The sequence below is a fragment of the Miniopterus natalensis genome, chromosome 1 (assembly GCF_054644295.1).
Source record: "Miniopterus natalensis isolate mMinNat1 chromosome 1, mMinNat1.hap1, whole genome shotgun sequence".
NCBI classification, from domain to species: domain Eukaryota; kingdom Metazoa; phylum Chordata; class Mammalia; order Chiroptera; family Miniopteridae; genus Miniopterus; species Miniopterus natalensis.
The window spans coordinates 119708668-119732237 of NC_142081.1; the positions used below are offsets into that span (position 1 = coordinate 119708668).

Consider the following 23570-nt stretch of genomic DNA (forward strand, 5'->3'; position numbering starts at 1 on the left):
CAGAGTGGCTTTCCAAGACAGTGGTGATCTGCCCATAACAGCCAGTAAACGTGAAGTCAACATCAGCCCTTTTCATTAGTCTTAAAAGTCAGTCATTTTCTTATTTTTAGCCTTAATGATACAGATGGGGCTGTTTACTTTGATTTTACCTCAGTTTGGTCTTCACCTGTTAGTTATGATTTCTCCCTTGTCCCTTCCTTAACTATTAGTGACTTCCCCCTGTGGAAAAAGAATGGCTTCTAGTGACTCCCAAGAAATAGTAGCATTGACTAGGTTATGACAGATATACATCCATGTGTGCGTGTATATATGCAGGATGTGTGTATACGTGTACATGTAGATGTATACACAAAATCTACCCATTGCTTTGTTCATTGGTTTGTTTATTAGAGTCTGGAAAGTGAAGAATTGGACAGAACAAATGCATTTAATGTGGAGACCTCTGTGGTCCAGGGAATTGTGGAGCAGGGCGATTGCGGGGTAACTATTTGTCCTTAGGGTCTCCTTTGGGCCCCAAGCTACCAGCACATTATTAGCCTCCTCATCAGCGCCACCAACCCAGGGCATTAATCTAATCCTTGAGAATGAAGACCTATGTTTTTTCCTTATTTTTATTTTTCTTCATCTCTCCCCAAAAACATCTCACTGGAAAGCAAATAGAATGTAGGATGAGATGGTTTAAACAATTATGATTTATATTATAGAAATATATTTTTAATTTGGTAGAGATTTTATTAATCCATGTTTGTTATGAACATATATTGGTAAAATGTTAATATTTTCTGTGTCAGACATCATGTTAGAAACTTTAAATGGTTGCTTTCCAATCTTCATAAATGTCTGCAAGGTAAATACTACAGTTTTCATTTTCCAGATGTGGAAGATGAGGTTCATAGTGGTTAAAAAATATGCTTAATTAGTAGAGACATGAATTATTTCCATTAGACTCCATTGAGCTCAAATTAAAAGTAATTATAGATGAGTCAAGTTTGGAAATAGTGAGAGAGTTTAGCTCATTTATCATTTACCGTAGAGCTGAAGAAATGGGAAGTACTTGCAAAAAGCAGCACTGTCTTCCCATCCAGGTCTCATGGAAGACATCACTAACTGGTCGGGGCATTGCCCTGCAATAAATGAGAGGAAAGCCTGGCATCTCAAATGAGTGTATGTATTTGCAGCTTTTTTACTAATGAATGTGGCTATGAGGAATGTCTGTGGCTGGTATCTAGGTCACGTCCTTGGAAGAAAGACGTGAATAAATAAATGCAATAATTACGCCTTCCACATAATATTCTTGTCCATAGTAAACTTGCCATTTAATGCTGAGTAATTAATTGACTACTCCTGGGCACGTGGGTCTCAGTGCTATTGCTGGAGGCTTTCTGGGACATGCATGGTTCTTTTATCATATTAAACCTTAATAAGCATGAATCTTATGTTTTTATATACATAATAAATTGAAAGGCTAAACCAATTGAAACTTTCATTCTTTAGTTCTTTCCCTGATATTTCAGCAGTTAAAATGTCCAGATAATAAACTACAGAGTGCTGTTATCACCTTTTTAAAAAAAAAATATTACATGCCTGGCCAATGTTGCTCAGTTGTTGAGCATCAACCCAGGAACCAAGAGGTCACAAGTTCGATTCCCGGTTAGGTGCCCGGGTTGCAGGCTCGATCCCCAGTAGGGGGCGTGCAGGAGGCAGCTGATCAATAATATTTTTCTCTCATCAATGTTTTCATCTCTCTATCCCTCTCCCTTCCTCTCTCCCTAAAAACCAATAAATAGCATATTTAAAGAAAAATATTACATCTGGCTTAGCAAGGACTTAATCCATGCTTTGCCGACAGCATCTTGTTAGTGTAGGCTCCCAGTTCCAGGTAGTGGGCAGAAACATGGGCATGAAATTCAGACAAATCTGGGTTCAGCCTCTGCTCTCCTGAATTTCTTGCTATGTGTTCTCAGCTTCAAGTTTCCTCACCAGTGAGCTTCAGTTTTCTTATTTATAAAATGGACTCACAGGTACTTTCAGGGTTGTTATTAGCATTAAACAAACTGTATCTAAGATCCCAGAATAATTACAAATATCAGTAGGTTAACATTACTGAATTTATATAGAGTATTACATCACGAAAGCTGAAAAAAGTTTCAATTCTTTTATAATTTAGCGTGTATCTTCTCTGTAGGACATATTGCACTAAGCATCTTTGATTGAGAAACACACACAAAAAAGACATGGAATGTCCCAAGAGGAAATGCATTCCAGTAAGATACGTACATATAGCACATACAGGGGTGGGCAAAAGTAGGTTTACTGTGCCATAGTGACATTTTTTTTGAGTTAATAAAGCTATTGTTATAATCATAGCCTGCATGTCTTTTTCCATAAGAACAACTATAAACCTCTGTTTGCCAACCGCTGTATAATACATTCACATACGCCAGCAGACCAAATATCCAACCACAGGCAATAATTTCTTAAAGAAAAAACATAAGGTGCTGTGGATACTTTGCCTCTCTCATCACCTGCCCAGGATCTCTGACCAGCGTCCAGTGTTCTAGGTCAACGTCCCCACCTTGTGGAGAGAATAAAGAACAGTTTGACCCAATATCACTGTTCCTTTCTACCTTCGTGTCCTCTTGGGGTGGGGAGAGAGGCTTTGGAAGCTGAAATGCAGGCGATGAGGAGGTGAGTGGATGGTCTCTCAAAGTCTTACCCAGCCTTTACTGCTTGTTCTGTGTTTGGTTAATTTTATTAAAGCCATTCCTTCTTTGAGAAGCACAAGCCTATGTTTACTTACTTACTCTTTTCCCTTCTTTCAAACTTCTACCTAAGAAACTGCTGAAAAAACACTTCTTTGTCTGAAATTGCTTTCATTCTAAATTATTTAACTCTGAAATTCTAATCTCTGAATACTTCCTTTTGTCATTCTATTTCTCAAATTACTAAACACTATTTTCTACCTCGTGGGAACACCAAGTCCTTGTTCCCCTGCTCTGCCTGTCTCCATCATGATCACCACCACCATCCCCCTTATAAGAACTACTGAATGCTCCCGTATGCCAGGTGATCTTCAAAATCGTTTAGAAATGTTATATTTTAAAATCAAAACCCTATGTATCAGACACTGCAGGCCCACAGATGGCCTTATATAAATTTAAAATCTAAAAAGCTCTGAAGATTGAAATTTTTTAAACTTGACATAGAAACCTAACACAAACTGACATGAGGCTTTTGTAGTCTTTATTTATTGCATTAAACAGAAATTGTCATATATTTTATTTCAGAAGTATATGTATATTTCATTATTTAATTGATAGTTCTAATTCACTGGGTATACACTTAAAATATCTTATGTGCACTTTAATATCTTTCTAAAATTTGAAAAATTCTGAATCAAAAAACACATTTAATTACAAAGGTTTGAAGTAAAGTACTGTGAATGAACATTGTTGTCATCTCCATTTTACAGCTAAGAAATAAGAGACCAAAATAAATTGTGACTTACCCCAAATCATACATTAGGAAGGTTCAAACAGAATCACCCTGGATCCGAAACCTGAGCTCCAAGCATGTGGCTTCTTCTGATAATTACTGTAGCCCTAAATTTTCTTAACTCTGCCCTATACATTTTACCTCCAAATTTTAAACAATCATTTTATGATTTCACATTCTTGATTCTAGCCTCCTGAGAAAGCCATGTGCTTTATATTGATCACTTCTGTTACGAATTTATAATATCCAATTTTAACTAGATCTGCAATGCAGCCCCTCAGTTTTTCCATTCATTCTAAAAGCAATGTTTACTCCCAGGAACCTCAGCCTTTGCTCCCAAACGTTACACCTTCTTGGTCACCCCTACCCTGTCCCAACTCATTTGTACATTGTGTCCATTTTTCCCTCTTTATAACTCTGGGATTAAGTCTTATGAATTCATCCTGCTCATTGTCTTCAGCTCTTTCTACTAAAGATCTGATCTTTCCAAAGCAGATCTGGTCAAGGTACTCCCTAACTTAACAATAGTCAGTGGCTTCCACTTGGCTATGGGAATGTCTTAAATCCTCAAAATGTAATGAAGGACACTTTCCGTAATGTGGCCTTGGTCTGTATATCTAGTCTTGACTCCTTAGTCCTTAGCTCATTTTCAATATTCTAACCAGATCAGACTATTCGGGGCTTCCAAAATATTAAAACACTTTCATATCCCAGTGCCTTTAATCATGTGGTTTTCTTTGCTTGGAATGTCATCTGCTTGATATACTTGGTGATATCCTGTTCAGGTTTTAAAGCCCAATTCTAATGCTACACTCTTACTGCACCCTCCTAATTTCACACAGGCCCTTCATTTCACTGCAACCTCACCAAAGTTCTATACCTCTTTTCTATAATATAGTGGAATTTGCTCACACTCAAATAATAATAGTTATGTGATGCTTTTGTTCCCATTTATTTGTGAGCCCCTTAAATCATAACTTCTTATTTTTCTTTTTGACAACCGGCTTAATTAATGGCATAAAAAGGCCTCTAATAATAACTGATTTAAATTAAAGTACAACATTCACATGAATCATATCTATTCTGATTTCATTGTCCTCCCCTGCATTAAGGACTATTACAACGTAATGGGCAAGTTAAACATGCCTTCTTTGAGTTTCTGTAGAACAGTCTTCATTTTAAGTTTTGTTTCTGTTTTTACAACATATTATCACCAAGTAGAAGGATGCCTGACTTTGACTTGATGCTCAATATAAGAGTAAGGAAGTATAAAAATAAATAAGTTCATTTTAATATGTTGAGTTTCTAATTTTTCATTGGTAAACCCTTGTTTATTCTACTTTATTTCTATCATGTGTGAATTGATGGCTACACTTACCTCTTTTGCTGTCGACTTAATTGTCCTTCTGGTATTGTCTTTTCATCTTTATGCTTATGTATTAGCTTTACAATGCTTTTACAATGTATTTTTTATTTCATTAATATATTGGAGAGTAAACGTTTGGGTGTTTTTTACTTGTTTTTTAAATACCAAACAGAATTTCCTTTTTGGTGAATCCAATGATTTATTCAAGCAAGAAAATCCTCCCATTCCTTATACATATATAATATATACTTCTTTGATTAGTAGCACCTTTATACGTTTTATTTTGTGTCTACCATTAAGTAGTATTGGTTTCCAGAGGATTTTGTATTGAAAATATTGCTTGCAATACTCTACCGAAACAGTTTTATTTATGTTTTATAAACAATGCACACCAGTGTCCCTTTCGGAAGAAAAATTTCTACAAGGATCTTAGTTTAAAATTTGCTGTTCATTTATACTGGTTTGCTGTTTGACTCACATATATTTGTTTTATTTTCTCTCTCATTTTTCTTCACTCCTGGAGGAAGACAGTGAGCTGAATTATGTCCAATAATTTTGTCATAAAATGTTGTTCCTCTGTTTGCATCGAATGGTTATCAACCCCCATGAATAGCAGTGTACCAAGGGACAGATACAATTGCTCATGACTGACAGTTTGCTCCAGACCTTCCTGCCTCCTCTTATCATTCTTCCTGTCAGGTGCTTCCTAAGGACTCCTCATTTGTATTTTTTTCCAACATTGTTCTTCTATGTTCAACCATATGAATGTCTTTCTCCTTCAGGAGCCAAATGTAGTGTGAAAGGCACTACATCAACCACTAAGTAGGAAATCACCTTGAATAGTGTAGATTGAGAATTTTAATTGGGTTAGTGAGCCTTTTCTGTATAGCAAAGACCTTGCAAGAATCCTTCTGAATGTAACTTTGTCAGAACTATCAGCTCCACAGCCTATTCTTTATTATACCTACTGCTTACTCCTTTTTGTATCACCTAAGATTTAGAACAATTGAAGTGTGTCTCAGAAAGTTATCTAGGTGAATGGAGTAACTCAGCATTTAGAGAACATGCCTTTTTGTGAGTTTTTAAATGTTTATTGCTAGTTATGCAATTTAAGCTCATTAAAATTAGTTTTAACCTATATCGAAGAAAGAACCTGAAATCTAGCCAAAGTTTTATAGGGAAGCTTTTAACCACTTTTCAGCAAATTTTAACAATTCTCTGTAATATCTTAATTCACAAGTTGAAGCTGAATATGCATTCACTGAATAAACAATTTTTTAGTGCCTACACCACGCCAAGCTTTGTTTTAGGCATGTGACATCCAGAGGAAAATAAGACAGAGAAAGTTCTCGTCCTCATGGACTTTAAATTGTGGTGGGAAGACGAACAATGAGCAATTATTGAAATAATGAAAATATAAGAAGAAAATGGAAAGTGAAAAGTAGAAGGTGCTATGACCATTGCAGTAGGATGATACTATGTGAGTGAGATTGGACCCCATGCTGAAAGTCCTGGGAAGGCTTCTGCAAGGTGATATTTAAAAATAAAATGATAACCACAAAATACTGCAATTCTGTAATTCTAGTCATTGCATTTGTGATATGGTCTTGTCTTTCTTCCCCCAAATCCCAATATTTTAAGCTTCTACAGAGTGAAAAATAAATTGAAATATTTCAGATGCTTTAAAATGAATATATTTTTGATGCTTTATAAATATATTTTCAGATTACAGTATTTATACTGCATACACATTTAGTATCAATTAAATAATGCACTTTTATTTTCTCTTCATATAAATACATATATGTAGACATGTGCAAATTACAAGTTACATTTTTAGTTATTTATTGAGCACCTTACTATATTCAAGGCACTGTGCTGGGTATTATTGATCAGATTTTACCCAGCATTAAATTCTGTTTATCTGATGAGAGAGCCAAATATTTATCAAATCATCACACTAATAAAGTTTACATAATTACAAGTAAGTTAAGTGCTATAAAGGAGAGGTACAGCGTGCTCTCAGAGTCTATGGTGAGAGGTATGGCTTGGTTGAGATCCATTAGGCTGGATGAGGCAGTGATGATTCCACTGAAACATGAGTGGAAATTAACTGCATTGAAAGGGTTGAAAAGAAAAGGAACATTTCATATGAATATGCTGAGAATGGAAAGAGCTGAGATGGGCCGTAAGAGGACTGCAAAAAAGTGGGTGTAGATGTAGCAGGAAAATAAAGAGATACCTGGTAGGAAAGGAGTTGGTCAGAGGGCCTCTGAGTCCCTTTAACATGAGATTGTGTTGTCTGCTAATTGAGAAGTAGCCACCTCCTGTCATAATATGTATATTGATTTTATAAGAACACTTGATAGAACCAAGTTGTGTTTAGTAGCGTGTCAGTCACACTGCTTATCAAACGTGCACAGTGCTCATTCAGACATGATTTACTCCACCGCTACAATAGATGTGTGCACGCAACAGTTATCCGCTAAGATAATGACCCAGCAACTCATGTTTTCCTGGTTAAATAATATTCTAATGACACATTAGTGGATGAGAGGATGGTCACAGATCAGCCATGCTGTGGCACTTCTGATGTCGAGACCCAGCAACTTGTGACCATTGACTTTGTGGTAGAGAAATTTTTTAACACTGCTAATACTTGAACATAGCTGTCAGGTATTGCTTTATTAAACATGGAAGAAAATGACCATGTGAACATAGAGGAAAACATTACCATCTATGAAGAAAGTGGAAAGGCTCAAATGAGAGTCATGCATGCGGACTTTGTGACCACTGTATAAACAGACAGGGGACCAGCAATGCATGAACTCTCGGGACCGTGTTAAGATGTGGCTCCTAATCCCAAAGGAAGATCCTTGAAGGGCTTTCACCAACTGTGATAGGGCAAAAACCTGTGTGCATGTGTGTGTAAATGCATAGATACATATATAGATCAGCTGTATGTATTTGTATGAATGAAAGAGAAAGTGAATTTTCTAATAGAATGTCAATGAGTTTGTGATTCTGTAGTTGGAAACTCTGGAAAAAAGAAAGATTGGTATGGTAAAAATGAATGTGTTTGTAAGAAATTAATTGTACAACTTCAGCTTCATTCATCTCTAATTTTTTTCATTAAACTATTTCACCTAAGTGGCCCATATTGGTAGCCTAGATTTTTAAAGAAAATTGCTAAGAAATAAATATTTTGGATTTAAAGGAGCATTATTCTAGCAAAAATGTGAAGATATTCTGTTTGTTTAAAATGATTTTACAAAATGTCCATCTAAAACAACACACATCTATACAATGATTATATTGATCTAACCCTCAAATTTATTCTCTCAGGGCAGAAAGCTTCCTGTAAACACATGAACTTAGAAATCTTACTCCAAGTATAAGAGCTACGTGCAAGATATTCCTGGGGAAGAGATTTTTATGCAATTTTAAATAGCCTATGCTTCATTTAATTCTTTTTAAAAATTCAAAATAGCATTAACTTCTATATAAACTATAAAATTTTAATGTTCTCAGTTTTAAAGAAATTTCTAGTATTTTTTAAGTGCTTAATATTTTAGATGATTTAAATAATTATATAAATTTATCTGCTAGATACAGATATTCTAAGTCCTAGCCACTCCTCTCCACTTGTTAAAAAGTATTTTAAAAATATTTTATTATAATCATGGAAGGTTTTAATACTAGTTAAATCATCCATGTGGCTTCAAATATTTAATGTTTTAGTCTTATTCAGAAGAAGACTTTACTAGGCTACTATGGCAGTGAGTAGGGCCAAACATATATTAAAGTATTTTTGTTGTTGTTTAGGTTCAAGATGATTTCTGTATGGCATTTCATCTTTTTTTATGTATTATTTATGTGCTCAATTTCTGATGAGCACTATGTTTATTTAAACATGTTTCACTTTTTTTAATTGATGAAAATTTTTTTAAAAGCAACAAAAAATTTTATGGACATACCAGACACAAAAACAAAGTTTTTCAAATTGGAATATTTGGAAGCTATGCATTCTCTATTATCTTACAAATGAGCAAAAGTCAAATAGTTATGATAGTTCTTTTTTTTTTCTGGCCTTCTCAGATTGGATTTAATAAATTCTAGATATTCACTGTAATTATACAAAATATAATTATGTAAATTACTTAGAGATATTATATAATATATATTAATATATAGATATAACTATATTATATTCTAGAGAGCAGAGTTTTTAAATTGCATCTATTAAACTTTTATTTTATAATAAGTTTTAGATTTATATAATTATTGCAAAGAAATTGCAGAGAGTTCCTGTATACCCCACACTCCAGCCTCCCCTGTTATTAATATCTTACATTAGTATGGCATGCTTGTCACAATTAATTCATCAATACTGTAGGAAAAGAGTAACTAAAGTCCATACTTTATTCGGATTCCCTCAGCTTTTTCCTAGTATCAGTTTTCTGCTGCAGTAGTCATGTCTTAGCCTCCTCTTGGTTGTGATAGTTTCTCAGGCTTTCCTTGTTTTTGATGACGGTGATGGTTTCGAGAAGCAGTGCTCAGGTATTTTGTAAAATATCCATCAGTCAGTATTTAGAACTTGACAGCAGCCTCCTTTCTTAGCTAGTCACCGGCGCCTGCCCAGGGATGCCTGTGTGTGTATCCTCTGCAGAGAGGTGGCTCTCCCGGGGTCCCCAGGGCCACCTGAGCTTCTGAGAACTGGGGAGGAACCATGCGAGCCATGAGCCCCTTTGGGAACCTGTCAGGAGGCAAGTGGCCCGGAGGCCTCAGGCCTCTTCAGCTGTAGGGGAGGGAGAGGTGAGCTCTGGGCAGCGGCCTGCAGCCCGAGGTGCCCGGAGCCCCGGGCCTGTCACGGTGGCCATCTGCAGCCAGCCCGAGGCGCTCCCCGACGGGTGTGCAGCTGAGTTTATCTGGTGCGGGAAGAAGATGGGGGATTACTTGTCCATCCTGGCTTACTTCACCTCCAGAGACCCCTTTCAGTGTGCACAATGCCAGGAGTCCCCTACCAACTGGTACTATGAGAAGGATGGGAAGCGCTCCCGCCACAAGGACTACTGGAGGAAATGTGGGGACTCCTGCCCTAGGTGCGCTCTGCTGATGGCAGGGCCCCGACGGTGGCTGGGGGGTTCAAGTACCGCCCAGAGTGCTTTGCCTGTAGGAGCTGCGAGGTGACCATCGAGGCTGGGGACACATATGCCCTGGTGCAGCTCGCCACCCTCTGCTGTGGGAAGTGCCACAGCGAGGTGGGGCTGGCACCCAGGTTTGAGAGGCTCTCCAGGACTCTGCCCAGGACTCTGCCCTACTCTGTCACAGGCGTCCCCATGCCAGCCACCGCCGAGGCAAGGGAGGCTTCTCTGGATCCGCAGAGAGCCTCCGCTCCAGCTAGGCCGCTGCTGTGCAAGCAAAAGAGGTCAGCCAGATGCACATCAGTCCCAGCAACTGCAATGCCATCCACCCGGGGACCGCATCTTGGGGATCAGTGGGACCCCATCTGCGCACTCCGGGTGGAGGAAGTAAAAGATGCGATTAGCCAGATGAGCCGGACACCTCAGCTCCTGATTGAGCACAACCCCGTCTCCCAACGCCTGGACCGGCTGCGGCTGGATGCACGGCTCTCTCCCCACATGCAGAATGCAGGGCACTCTCATGCCCTCAGCACCCTGGGCACCAAGGGGAATCTGGAAGGGACACTGAAGAGACGTTCCCTAAGGCGCAGTAACAGCATTTCCAAGTCCCCTGGTCCCAGCTCCCCAAAGGGACGCCTGCTGTTCAGCTGTGACATCAGCCGTTCAGAATCCCTCTCCTGTTCTAACAGCTACTCCAGGCAGATCTTCCAGCCCTGTGACCTGATCCACGGGGAGGTCCTCGGGAAGGGTTTCTTTGGGCAGGCCATCAGGTGACACACACAAAGCCACAGGCAAAGTGATGGTCACAAAGGAGTTAATTCGGTATGCCGAGGAAACATAGAAGACTTTTCTGACTGAGGTGGAGGTGATGCGCAGCCTGGACCACCCCAAAGTGCTCAAGTTCATCCGGGTGCTATACAAGGACAAGAAGCTGAACCTGCTGACAGTACATTGAGGGGGCACGCTGAAGGACTTTGTGCGCAGTGTGGATCCGTTACCCTGGCAGCAGAAGGTCAGGTTTGCCAAAGGCATTGCCTCTGGAATGGCCTATTTGCGCTCCATGTGCATCATCCACCGAGATGTGAAACACAACTGCCTCGTCAAGCTGGACAAGACCGTGGTGGTGGCAGACTTTGGGCTGTCACGGCTCATAGTAGAGGAGAGGAAAATTCCCCTAGTAGAGGAGGCCACCAACAAGAAATGTACCCTGTGCAAAAATGACCACAAGAAGCGCTGTACAGTGGTGGGAAACCCCTACTGATTGGCCCCCGAGATGCTGAACAGAAAGAGCTATGATGAGACTGTGGATGTCTTCTCTTTTGGGATCACTCTCTGCAAGATCATCTGGCAGGTGTATGCAGATCCTGATTGCCTGCCCAAACACTGGACTATGGCCTCAACATGAAGCTTTTCTGGGAGAAGTGTGTCCCTACAGACTGTCCCCCAGCCTTCTTCCCCCTGGCCACCATCTGCTGCAAACTGGAGCCCGAGAGCAGACTGGCATTCTCAAAACTGGAGGACTCGTTTGAGGCCCTCTCCCTGTACCTTGGGGAGCTGGGCATCTCACTGCCTGCAGAGCTGGAGGAGCTGGACCACACAGTGAGCATGGAGTACGGCCTGACGGGGTCTCGCTCCCCTAGCCCTGGCCCAGCCCCCTGCTGTGGGCAGGGCCATCCCAGCTTCCTGTGGATTGGCAGCTTGTTTAGAAGCAGAACAAGCCATCCCTACCACCTCCCCTGCACCAGGGTAATGCATCTCCACAAGTTTGGGGGCCTGGTTACTCTCTGTAAATCTAACACTCGCCTGAAAGCTGTGAAGAACACGAAAACGCCTAGTCCCTGGGCCAGGAGGAGTCTGTTGCTCATGACCACTCGGGAACACCCTTGGATTCCGGGCTCTTGCTGAGCAGGATTCCAGGGTGAACCTACCCCTGGGCTCTGAAGTCTCTGGTCCAGCTGGGGACAAGAGGACTTCACGGTAGTGTGGATGAGAGAAAGACTGGTGGCCAGGCTGCAATCCAAGGATGTGAAAGGCCAGTGGTGCTACCCTCCTTTCACTCCATGTCCCACCCTCCTCTGGGTGGGGGTCACGGGAATAGTTTTTGAAGAGTCTCTTAGTGTGTGGTGGCCAGGAGTCAGGGGAACGGCTGGTTTTGGTTCACCTCCCAGGCCACATCAATGGGAAGGGGAGTTTCCACCTCATGTTCTCAAACTGTACTGCTTGAGACTGGCTGAGAACTTCTGGGTTGGCATCCTTTCTGACTGCAATAAGTCACCCACAGGAAGAGGCTGGGGGCTGGGAAGAAAGAGGCCCTGCCCCTTAGAAAGCCCATATCCTGGCTGCTGTCACTCATACCCTGGTGGGCTTCTCAGTCAGAAACCTGAGACATTTTGCCTAGAGCTGGGTGGGTTCTGGAGAATAGCATGGCTTGTCATAGGCCCAGTGTACGAGGCTGGGGTGTGGATATCTCAGCAATCTCTTGGCCTTGAAGCAGCCACTGCTCACCCTTCACCATGCCTGGTTCAGGTACCAACTTGGGTGGGAAGAGGTGGTGGCAGAGTCCCAGAGCTTAGATGCTGGGGGAGACAGCTCCCTGAGCTGGGCCATCTGGCTTTCACTTCCCCTGCTGGCTAGCCCACCTCACTAGCTCCTGGCTGCAAGCCCTCAGAGCTACAGCCATGGGTGTTGAAAAGCCCTGGGGGCAGCCTCTACCTTGGCTCCCAGAGCTCCAGAGATTCAGCACAAATAGATTTGCCTCCTCCTAAGTGTCTGTGAGCTTGCGCCATATTTAAAAAATTGGGAATGGGTTTGGGATATTACTGCAATGTGTGGTGGTTGTATTGGGGGTGGGAGGGAGGAGGTGGGTAAGAGTGATTCAGGAGAATGGTTGCTGTTAATACTATCTTGTTCTGTCTGTTGGGTGAAATGTGAAATACTGTTGATAGACCTGATGAGTTGTGGGATTAGATGTCATCTCTGGTCATGTTATATAGACCATACTTATATGTGGAGTGTGCAAGCTTGTGTGGTTGAGCCCTGGGCTCCCAGCAGCAGCAAGGTCAGCACTGTGTGACTGGTTGTGCCTCAGCTGTCCCCAGTAAGCGTGGGAGTGGGGGGCCCAAGTTGGGCCATTAAGCAGACCAAATAAATTAAGCAGTTAACATGAAAAAAATGGAAAAATCAGTATTTAACCTTGTGTGGCTTTTTTCATGATTAGACTGGGGGTGATGTGTTTTGAGGAGTAAGACCACAGAGGTAAAATGCCATTCTTGTCAAGGGCACATACTATCAATATGTGATATCACTGTGATAGTAACCTTGATCACATGGCTTGAGGCCATGCTTGTCCTGTCTCTCTACTGGTAGGATTCTCTTTTACCCCCTTTCATATGGTAGCCTTTGGAAGACAGTTATGCTCCTCCTCCTTAAGGGTGGAGTATCTTTGGAATTCTTCTGTGTGTCAGACTCACCTATTCTCCTCATTTATTTATTCAACCATTATTTCAATATGGACTCATTGATATATATTTTATACTGTGGGTTATAATCCAGCTCTTTCGGTTGGCTCCATTGTCCCTTTGACATACCCCAACCGTAGTGGCTATTTGTTTTTTAAACACTTTCTCACTTTCTGGCGCTATAGGATGCCCCAGGCTCATGTTGTATATTTTCTAGGCTAGTCCTCAAATCAGCCATTTTCTCCACAGAGTCCTGATTCCTTTTGTGGAGGAATGGTATTATAAACCCCATGTGGGCACTATGTGTTCTCCTTGTTAATGTGACCTGTTGCTTGTAGGGTCTCTCAGTTGACAGACCTAGAATATATGTGTGTGTATACAAACCTGTGTATATACACATATTTATACATATTTCTGTATGTTACCATCTGTATCTATAGTAATCTAAATGCAAGCTTATATTGTCTTCTACTATAATCCATTCCCACATAGATGATTCTAGCTTTAGCCCTCATTTATCTGTAACCTCTTACTCCAAAGGTGAGAAATCTGGCTCTCACTATTCTCTGTACATTTAATTAATTTTTCAGTTGTAGAATACATGTATTGCGGTTTCAAGTTGTTTACCCATACTTTCATGGGAAACCACTTTACCAAGTAGAATACAGTGCTTATATGCAGTCCCTTTGCCTTTAGTCTTACAGACTCCATTCATTCCAAATTTACTTAGGTCAACACCTTTTCCTCCATCCCCTTAGCGAGATTGTTTCATACACTTGTTTTTTTTTGTTTTGTTTTTTGTTTGTTTTTTGTGTATTCTAACAACACTTTTTTTTTTTTTAATTTTTAAATTTTATTTTTGTTTAAAATATTACAGATGTCCCTTTTTCTCCCCAATGACCCATTCAACCCCTCCCCAGTCCCTCTCCCCACCATTGTCCGTGTCCTTGGGTTGTGCATATATGCATATAAATTCTTTGGTTACTCTCTCACCCTCCACCCACCCGCCCTCCTCCATCTCTCTGACATTCATCAGTCTCATCTATGCTTCCATGTCATTGAACCTATTCTGTCCATCAGTTTATTAAGTTCTTTAGATTCCACATATAAGCAAGATCATGTGATGTTTGTCTTTCTCTGCCTGGATTATTTCACTTAGCATAATATTCTCCAGGTCCATCCATACTGTCCCAAAGGGTACGAGATCCTTCTTCTTTACAGCTGCGTAGTATTCCATGATGTAAATGTCCCACAGCTTTCTTATCCACTCATCTACTGATGGGCACTTGGGCTATTTCCAGATCTTAGCTATTGTAAAGTATGCTGCTATGAACATAGGGGTACATATATTCTTTCTGATTAGAGTTTTAGGATTCGTAGGATACATTCCTAGGAGTGGAATCACTGGGTCAAAAGGCAGCTCCATTTCTAATTTTTTGAGGAACCTCCATACTGTTTTCCATAGTGGCTGTACCAGTCTGCATTCCCACCAGCAGTGGGCTAGGGCTCCCCTTTCTCCTAACCCTTGCTAGCACATGTTATTTGTCGACTTGTTGATGGCACCCATTCTGACAGGTGTGAAGTGATACCTCATTGTGGTTTTAATTTGTATCTGATGATTAGCAACGTTGAGCATTTTATCATATGTCTCTTAGCCATCTGTATGTTCTCTTTGGAGAAGTGTCTATTCAGGTCCTTTGCCTATTTCTTAATTGGGTTGTTTGTCTTCCTCTTGCTGAGTAATATGAGTTCTTTGTACACTTTGGAAATTAGCCCCTTATCGGATACATCCTTGGCAAATATGTTCTCCCAGACCGTGGGGTTCCTTTGTATTTTGAGGCTGTTTTCTTTGGCTGTGCAGAAGTTTTTTAGTTTGATGTAGTCCCATATGTTTATTTTTTCTTTTGTTTCTCTAGGAGATGTATCAGTGAAAATTCCACTACATGGGATGTCTGTGACTTTACTGCCTGTGTTTTCTTCCAGTATTTTTATGTTTCATGACTCACATTTAAGTCTTTTATCCATTTTGAGTTTATTTTTGTGTATGGTGAAAGTTGGTGGTCTAGTTTCATTTTTTTGCATATATCTGTCCAATTTTCCCAGCACACTTATTAAAGAGACTGTCTTTACTCCATTGGATACTCTTGCCTCCTTTGTCAAATATTAACTTAGCATAATGGCGTGGGTCTATTTCTGGGGTCTCTGTTCTGTTCCATTGATCTATATGCCTGTTGTTGTACCAATACCAGGCCGCTTTGATTACAGTGGCTTTGTAGTACAGTTTGAAGTCCTGTAACGTGATCCCTCCCACTCTGTTCTTTTTTCTCAAGATGGCTGTAGCTATTCCGGGTCTTTTTTGGTTCCATATAAATTTTCAAAATGTTTGTTTTAGGTCTGTGAAATATGCTGTTGGTATTTTAATAGGAATTGCATTGAATTTATAAATTGCTTTGGGTAGTATGGATATTTTAATTATATTAATTCTTCTAATCCATGAACATGGTATATTCTTCCACTTGTTTAAATCTTCCTCTATTTCTTTTTTCAATGTCACGTAGTTTTCCAAGTACAGGTGTTTTACATCCTTGGTTAAGTTTATTCCTAGGTATCTTATTTTTTTAGTTGCAATGGTAAATGGTATTGCTTTTTTAGTTTCTCTCTCTGAAAGTTCATTGTTGGTGTATAAGAATGCCATTGATTTCCGGATGTTGATTTTGTATCCAGCTACCTTGCCAGGATTAGGATGATGCTGACCTCATAAAAAGAGTTTGGGAGTTTTCCCTCCTCTTGAATTTTCTGGAATAGTTTGAATAAAATAGGTGTTAAATCTTCTTTGAATGTTTGGTAAAACTCGCCTGTAAATCCATCTGGTCCAGGACTTTTGTTTGCTGGGAGTTTTTTGATTACTGCTTCAATTTCATTAGTTGTTATCAGTCTATTCAGGTTTTCTGCCTCTTCTTGATTCAGCTTTGGAGGGTTGTATGCTTCTAGGAATTTGTCCATTTCCCCCATGTTGTCCAATTTGTTGGCATATAGTTGCTCATAATATTTTCTTACAATCTTTTGTATTTCTGTTGGGTTGGTTGTTATATCGCCTCTTTCATTTCTGATTTTATTTATTTGGGTCCTCTCTCTTTTTTCTTAGTGAGTCTGGCTAAAGGTGCATCAACCTTATTTACCTTTTCAAAGAACCAGCTCTTGGTTTCATTGATTTTTTGTATTGTTTTTTTAGTCTCTATGTCATTAATATCTGCTCTGATCTTTATTATTTCCTTCCTTCTACTTCCTCGGGGCTTTTCTTGCTGTTCTTGTTCTAGTTCATTTAGTTGTTGTGTTAGATGGTTCATTAGATCTTTTTCTTGTTTCTTGAGATAGGCCTGTTATGCTATGAATTTTCCTCTCAGGACTGCTTTTGCCTTGCCCCATAGATTTTTGGGTTGTCCATTTTCATTACTTTCCATGAAGTGTTTGATTCCTTCCTTGATCTCATTGGTAACCCATTCATTGTTTAATAAGATGCTATTTAGCCTCCATGTGTTTGAATATTTTTGAGTTTTTTTATAGTGGTTAATTTCTAGCTTCATGGCATTGTGATCCGAGAAGATGCTTGATATGATTTCAATCTTCTTATATTTGTAGAGACTTGCCTTGTGCCTTAACATGTGGTCTATTTTTGAGAATGTTCCATGTGCACTTGAGACGAATGTGTATTCTGCTGCTTTGGGATGAAATGTTCTGTAAATGTCAATTAAATCCATTAGGTCTAGTGATTCATTTAAGGTCTGCGTTTCCCTGTTAATTTTTTGTTCTTGATGATCTGTCCAATGCTGACAGTGGGCTGTTAAAGTCCCCCACTATGATTGTGTTGCTGTCAATCTCCCCTTTAAATTCCCCAAGAAATTTTTTATATATTTAGGTGCTCCTCTATTGGGTCCTTATAAATGTTTATAAGGGTTATTTCCTCCTGTTGGATTAATCCTGTTAGTAATATGTAGTGACCATCTTTGTCTCTTATTATGGTCTTTTTTTTGAAGTCTGTTTTGTCAGAAATAAGAATTGCTACTCCAGCTTTCTTTTCCTTTCCATTTGCATGGAATATTTTACTCCATTCCTTCACTTTTAGCCTGTGTGAATCTTTTGCTCTAAGGAGGGTCTCTTGTAGACAGCATATATTTGGGTCCTGTTTTCTTATGCATTCAGTTACCCTATGTCTTTTGATTGGACCATTTATTCCGTTTACACTTAAGGTTACTATTGATATCAACTTATTTAATGCCATTTTTCCCCTTTATGCTGTTGTAACTTTCTCTCACTATTCCTTCCTTTTCTTAAAGCAGTCCTTTTAGCATTTCTTGCAATGCTGGTTTGGTGGTACTGAACTCCTGTAGCCTTTTTTTTTTTGGTCTGGGAGGCTCTTTATTTCACCTTCAATTTTAAATGATAGCCTTGCTGGATAAAGCAATCTTGGTTGCATGTTCTTGCTTTTCATTACTTGGAGAACTTCATGCTACTCCCTTTTGGCCTGAAGAGTCTCTGTTGAATAATCAGCTGTCAACCTTATGGGGGTTCCCTTGTAGGTCACTGCTTGTCTCTCTCTTGCAGCCCTTAATATTTTCTCTTTGTCCTTGACATTTGCCATTTTAATTATGATGTGTCTTGGAGTGGGTCTCTTTGGGTCCCTCTTGTTTGGAACCCTCTGTGCTTCCTGAACTTGTGTGGCTTTCTCCTTCGCCAGCCTAGGGAAGTTTTCTATCATTATTTCCTCCACCAAGTTCTCTATACCTTGCTCTCTTTCCTCCCCCTCTGGCACTCCTATAATGCGAATGTTGTTTCGCCCCATGTTGTCCCAAAGCTCCCTTAGACTGTCCTCATCCTTTTTAAGTGTTTTTTTTTTTTCTTTTTGCTGCTCTGATTGTGTGATTTTCTTCTACTTTGTCTTCTAAGTCACTTATTCTATCCTCTGCTTCATTGATCCTGCTTTTAATTCCTTCCTGTGCATTCTTGATATCAGATACAGCATTCTTTATCTCTGTCTGAGTTTTGTTTATGGTATGTATCTCTTTTTTCATGTTTTCACTAAGGTCCTCGATCTTATCATCTAGAGTCTTCTTAAGTTCCTTGAACATTTTAATCACCAATACTCTGAACTCCATTTCTGATGACTTGCTTAACTTCATCTCATCAAATTCTTTTTCTGGCGATGTTTCCTTTTCTTTAATTTGGGGGTTGTTTCTTTGTCTCCCCATTTTGGTAGGTCTTAGTGTTTGTATCCTATATATTAGATAGATTTGCTGTCTCCCAGTCTTATGGGATGGGATTTTGTCCTTTGGGTCCAGTGGAACCCAAAGGTGTGTTTTCCTTATACTTCTGAGCTCTTTGCTCTAGAGGTGTCCCTCTTGTGGGTGTCCCTTTTGTGGTTTCTTTATGTTCTCCTGTTGTGGTTGGGTGTAGATTGTCATTGATCTGTCCTTGGGAGGACCCTCCTCTCAAGTTGGCTAACTGTGTCTCAGCCCCAACCTCATCATGTAAGCTGTTGTATGGGTGTTGGCAAGGCAGGACAATACACAACTAAGCTTCCAGGAAACAAAAGGTATCTTACAAAATATTTTGACAGTCACAATGAAAACAACCCACATGAAAATAGAAGTGGGAGAGTGAAGGGAGAACACACATACAAAAAAAAAAAAGTGCTTAAAAAAAAGATAAAGAAAAGTAATACTTAGAGAGAGAGTGAGATGTATATCAGTGTTAATAATGGTGAAAATTTAGAAAATAATAATAAATTAAAATGTAAAAAATTAAAGAAGCTACTGGGAGATAACTGAAGCAGAGAAAAGATTCTCAAAGAAGGGCCTGCAAAAAATTAAGGGAGAGAATAGAAATAGGATAATAGTTGAAAATGAGAAAACAGAAATGCAATAAAGAGAATAAGAGAAACTAACAATTGAACAAAAAGATAGGGAGACAGAAGGGAGGATAATAAAAGAATGAAAGAAAAGTAGAAAAAGAAAAAAAGTTATGCCAATGGACTGAGAGGAGAGAGAGAGATATAGCCCAGGCAGGGAGGGAGCCTTGTAAGAGATTTGATGGAAACTATAGAGGAAAGCAGTAAACTTGGTTATAATGATAAGTCCCAGTCGTTAAGCAGGGATATCAAGAAAGTCTTGATAGTAGAAGCAAGGATAAAACAAAACAAAGCAAATAACCAAAACAAAACTAAGAACAAGCTAAGCAAGACAAAATTCTTTTATAAAAAAAGAAAAAAATTTAGTTAAAAATTGTTTAAACTATATATATATATTATTATCAAATTTAAAAAAGAAGAAAAAACAAATTTTCTCCCCTTTCTCTTCTTCCTAAGGAAAAAAGAGAAAAAATAAACAAACACACAAACAAAAACAAACAAAAAAACAAAACAAAAAGAACCAAAACCAAAAAACAAAACAAAAAAACAAGAAAAAAAGATAGGTGAGTTTCTTCTGGGTAACTTATGTTGTCTGCAGCTCACTGTTTTGTATGCCAATTTCAGATCTCCTGGGAGGTGCTTGTGTATCAGCCAGTGTGAGAAGCCGTCTAGGTTTGACTCTGGTGTCCTTAGGTAGGTGGTTGATCTGAGGCTCTCCGTGGGCCACCTCCTTTTGTCAACTATTTTGCAACCTTGTAGTTGCCTGGTCTTGCTCCAGAGTCTTCTGTAGAGTCTTTAGGGTGCAGGGTGGCTAGTGTAGCCCAGGGTATCACCCCCTTAGAGGTGTCGCTGTCAGGCGCTCACTCTGCAGGGGTTAGTCTCTGCTCCACCCCGAGCTCCTCAGTCCCTACCTTGTCCTCTGACTCTAGTTCCCAAGGCTCTGTCCTGCTGCAGCTTCAGATTGATTTCAGCCTGTTGCCTTTTCTGTATGGGCCGTTTCAGCAGCCTGGGCTCAGTGGGTCTGATTAAAGAACATTCAGGTGAGCCCTTTGCCTGCCCAGCCCCCAGCAGGGTTTTCAGCGTTTCCTCCAGTTCCCAAACCGCAGTCCCTGAGAGTCTTATTCTTGTAAAGTCCTCCTGTGAGCTGCTCTCCCTTCCCCCTCAGGACTGTGCCCTGCGGGGGTGTCTGGGGCCTCAGTGAGCGGGACCGCCCCTTTCCTGTTGGGGGCGGTGCTCCCGGCTGCAGGAGAGGCCGGCGGGCTCCGCCCCTCCCTGCTCAGCTCTGGTTGGCTGGATGCACCAGGCCCGCCCCTCAGAACCTCTACTGGGCAGACCCCCAATCACAGCCTCTGCTGCTCTGTCAGCGAAGTGTACGCCGGGAAGGCAGGAGCCAGTTCCGCAATCAACTCACAAACGCACAAAGCAACACACAGGCAGAGAGTCCGCCCTGCAAGGTCCTGTCACCCGTGTACCAAGGCGCCCAGCAGGAGGGGACCCAAAGTCAGCTCCACGCACGCTGGTCTCAGGAAAACTGGGACAGCTTCACGCGCCACCACGGCACCCCTCAGGGCTGGTCACCGATCCCACCCTTCCGGCACCAGGAGCTCAGGGCGGGAGGGCTCCTCCCCTTCCCTGAGCCACGCAGCTCCAGTGCTTTCTGGGGCTCAACACAATGCTCCCGAGGGAGGCAGAGGGTCCCCGTGTGCGGCTGCTCAGCGCAGTCCTCTGGTCCCTGACCACTTGGGTGCCACAGGCCTTGGGACAGCCTTCCCTATGGTGGGCACCCTGAGCATTAGATGCCGGTCTCAGCCGCCATTAGAAGATTTGTTCCCTAGGAAGGCACCAGTCCCTCCGGGACTCACCGCTCCCCTGGGTCCCCCTGCCCTGTGGTGGGGTCCTCCTTCCCTTCTCGTCGCTCCAGGTGTGGGGTCCCCACTTTTGGAGGCCACACTCCTGAGGGGAGGGAGCTTTGCAGCCTCCAAGCCTCTGGGTTTGAAGCCCAGCACAGGCTTCACAGGGGGCTCCCCCTCTCTTACTGGACTATGATGCCTCTTCAGCGCTCCCCACTCGCGCTCCGTCCACTCAGGTATGTGTCTCTGGTTTTTCCAAGCTGGTCACGTAGGGTTTTGGGAGGAAATCGAGTCCATGGCTGGGAGCGGGGGCGCTGCTGCTTCTCGCAGGGCCGCCACCTTCCCTCTCTCCTCATGCACTTGTAATGCATTTAGATTACCTTGTCACAGTTCACATTCCTTCTTGGGATATTTCAGTTTTCTAAATGTGTTTTTTTTTTTTTAATTGCATACGTTAAGGTTTTTATCTGCCTTAATAGATCACAGATATTGCACCTTAAAATGGAATTACTGACTTTTGAAAAGTCTGGCAATCCTTACAAGCAATGAGGAAGACAGACATGACTACAGGAGCCCTCCTACAACCCACGCTCTTATTGATCTTTCCAGCTCCCATCTTCCCAGCCCGCAGCAGCCCCTCCCCACCCCAACGCACTGGTGTTCAAGAAAACCTATAGACTTCCCAAGTATTTCACAGTTTCTGCCTCTTTCTTTCTTTCTTTCTTTCTTTCTTTCTTTCTTTCTTTCTTTCTTTCTTTCTTTCTTTCTTTCTTTCTTTCTTCTCTCTCTTTCTCTTCTCTCTCTCTTTCTTTCTTGCATCCTTTTCTTTCTTCTCCATTTGCTGTTCTTCAAATCTGTCCTTCCCAATAGTTTCTATAGTATTTTAGGATTGATATTTGGTGAGGGAGCCACCAACTATTGCTAGTTTGCCATCCTGACAATGATTGCTTATATTATCAACAGTTAGCAAAGAATAACAGAGAAGTATCCTATTCAACATTGTAATACACATTGTAATATCTAGAAATAAATTTTGTAATAGGTGTGTAACTTATTAAAAAACTATAAAATTTTAGTCAATGGCATAAAAAGAGGCCTGGAAATAAAATGATATATCAGGGTATCGAAAGATAAATGATATCTTAGGATAAAATAATTCAACATTTAAATATTTCAACTATTCATTAAGTTATTCTAAAATTAATTTAGGAGAATGAATGCATGAAAAAATCAAAAGAGCAAAAAAATATTAAGGACGAAACTGTGACCTATTAAAATGGAACATTAAAGCTTAACTGACTCAAGTATAGAACCACCTCTCTTTAACATGTCTTTACTCTCCTTTCTGTTCAAAGAAGTTCCTTTAGCCACTTGTTTAGAGTAGGTCTACTGGAGACAAATTCTTTTATTTTTCTTGTTTAGAAAAAGTCCAGGAAGAAGTGATCTCGGGCCCTTGGGGCCTGATTTGGATGGAAATCTAAGTTCTCTGCTCACCTTTGCTGTCGGGAGTGGGTGGTCAGCCTGTAATTTTCTAGCTTGGCTGTTGTAAAATAATTATTATCGAAACATTTTCTTTCTTGCTAGACTTCCCCTTCCTTAGTCCATTGGCTAGAAAGAGCAATCTGCACCTGTTGAATTTCCATGTTGCCAGATTCTCATGTCCATTTTGGGATATGTGATACAAAGAAAATTTAGAAAATTCACCACCTGTGGTTCCTTGAGTCCTGAGATCTCTAGTTAGTCCACTTTCTCTCCACTCTTCAGAATCTATTATGTTAATATAAAACTAAATATAATGTCCAGGGGTTTTAGATATCATTATCAGAAGGAATACAGAAAATAAGCCCATTCAGATACTCCCAGAACAAAATATAGTGACTTAATAAGCATGATATTGAAGGAGGAATATAGATCAGACACTGATATGGAAACTCTAAAAACAGATTCAGAATATGATAAAGAGAAAACCAGTTGGAGAAAACAGTTGTTGAGCAGTTTGTTTTGGAATAATTGGCTAATAATTCGAGGAAAAGTTATATATTCACCTCAAACATATGAAACTGAAAATTCAAGGGCTAAACATACATTACTCTAGTAATATATATGTACAACTTGAAGTGGCTCTACCTTTTTAGTAGTTCTTATTGATGCACTTAATATAACCCAAAATGGAAAGACTGGAATAAAGTATGAAGACAAATACACTGCCAAAAGAAATAAGCAACGTATAAGATAAAAGGGTTAATATACATAATAAATGGGAATTCCATTAAAAGTTATGTGAAAAGTTAAATTATAAGAAGAGAGTTATTTCTGAACGTTTTATAATTTCAACATTTTGTATTAATGTGT

At 40.4% G+C, this 23570-nt stretch overlaps 1 protein-coding gene and 1 pseudogene across 1 annotated transcript in view; both read left to right on the forward strand.

The window, feature by feature from the left end:
- MALRD1 (MAM and LDL receptor class A domain containing 1) overlaps positions 1-23570 on the forward strand; it is a 543727-nt gene that overhangs the window by 304477 nt on the left and 215680 nt on the right.
- LOC107537287 (LIM domain kinase 2 pseudogene) lies at positions 9806-11910 on the forward strand (annotated as a pseudogene).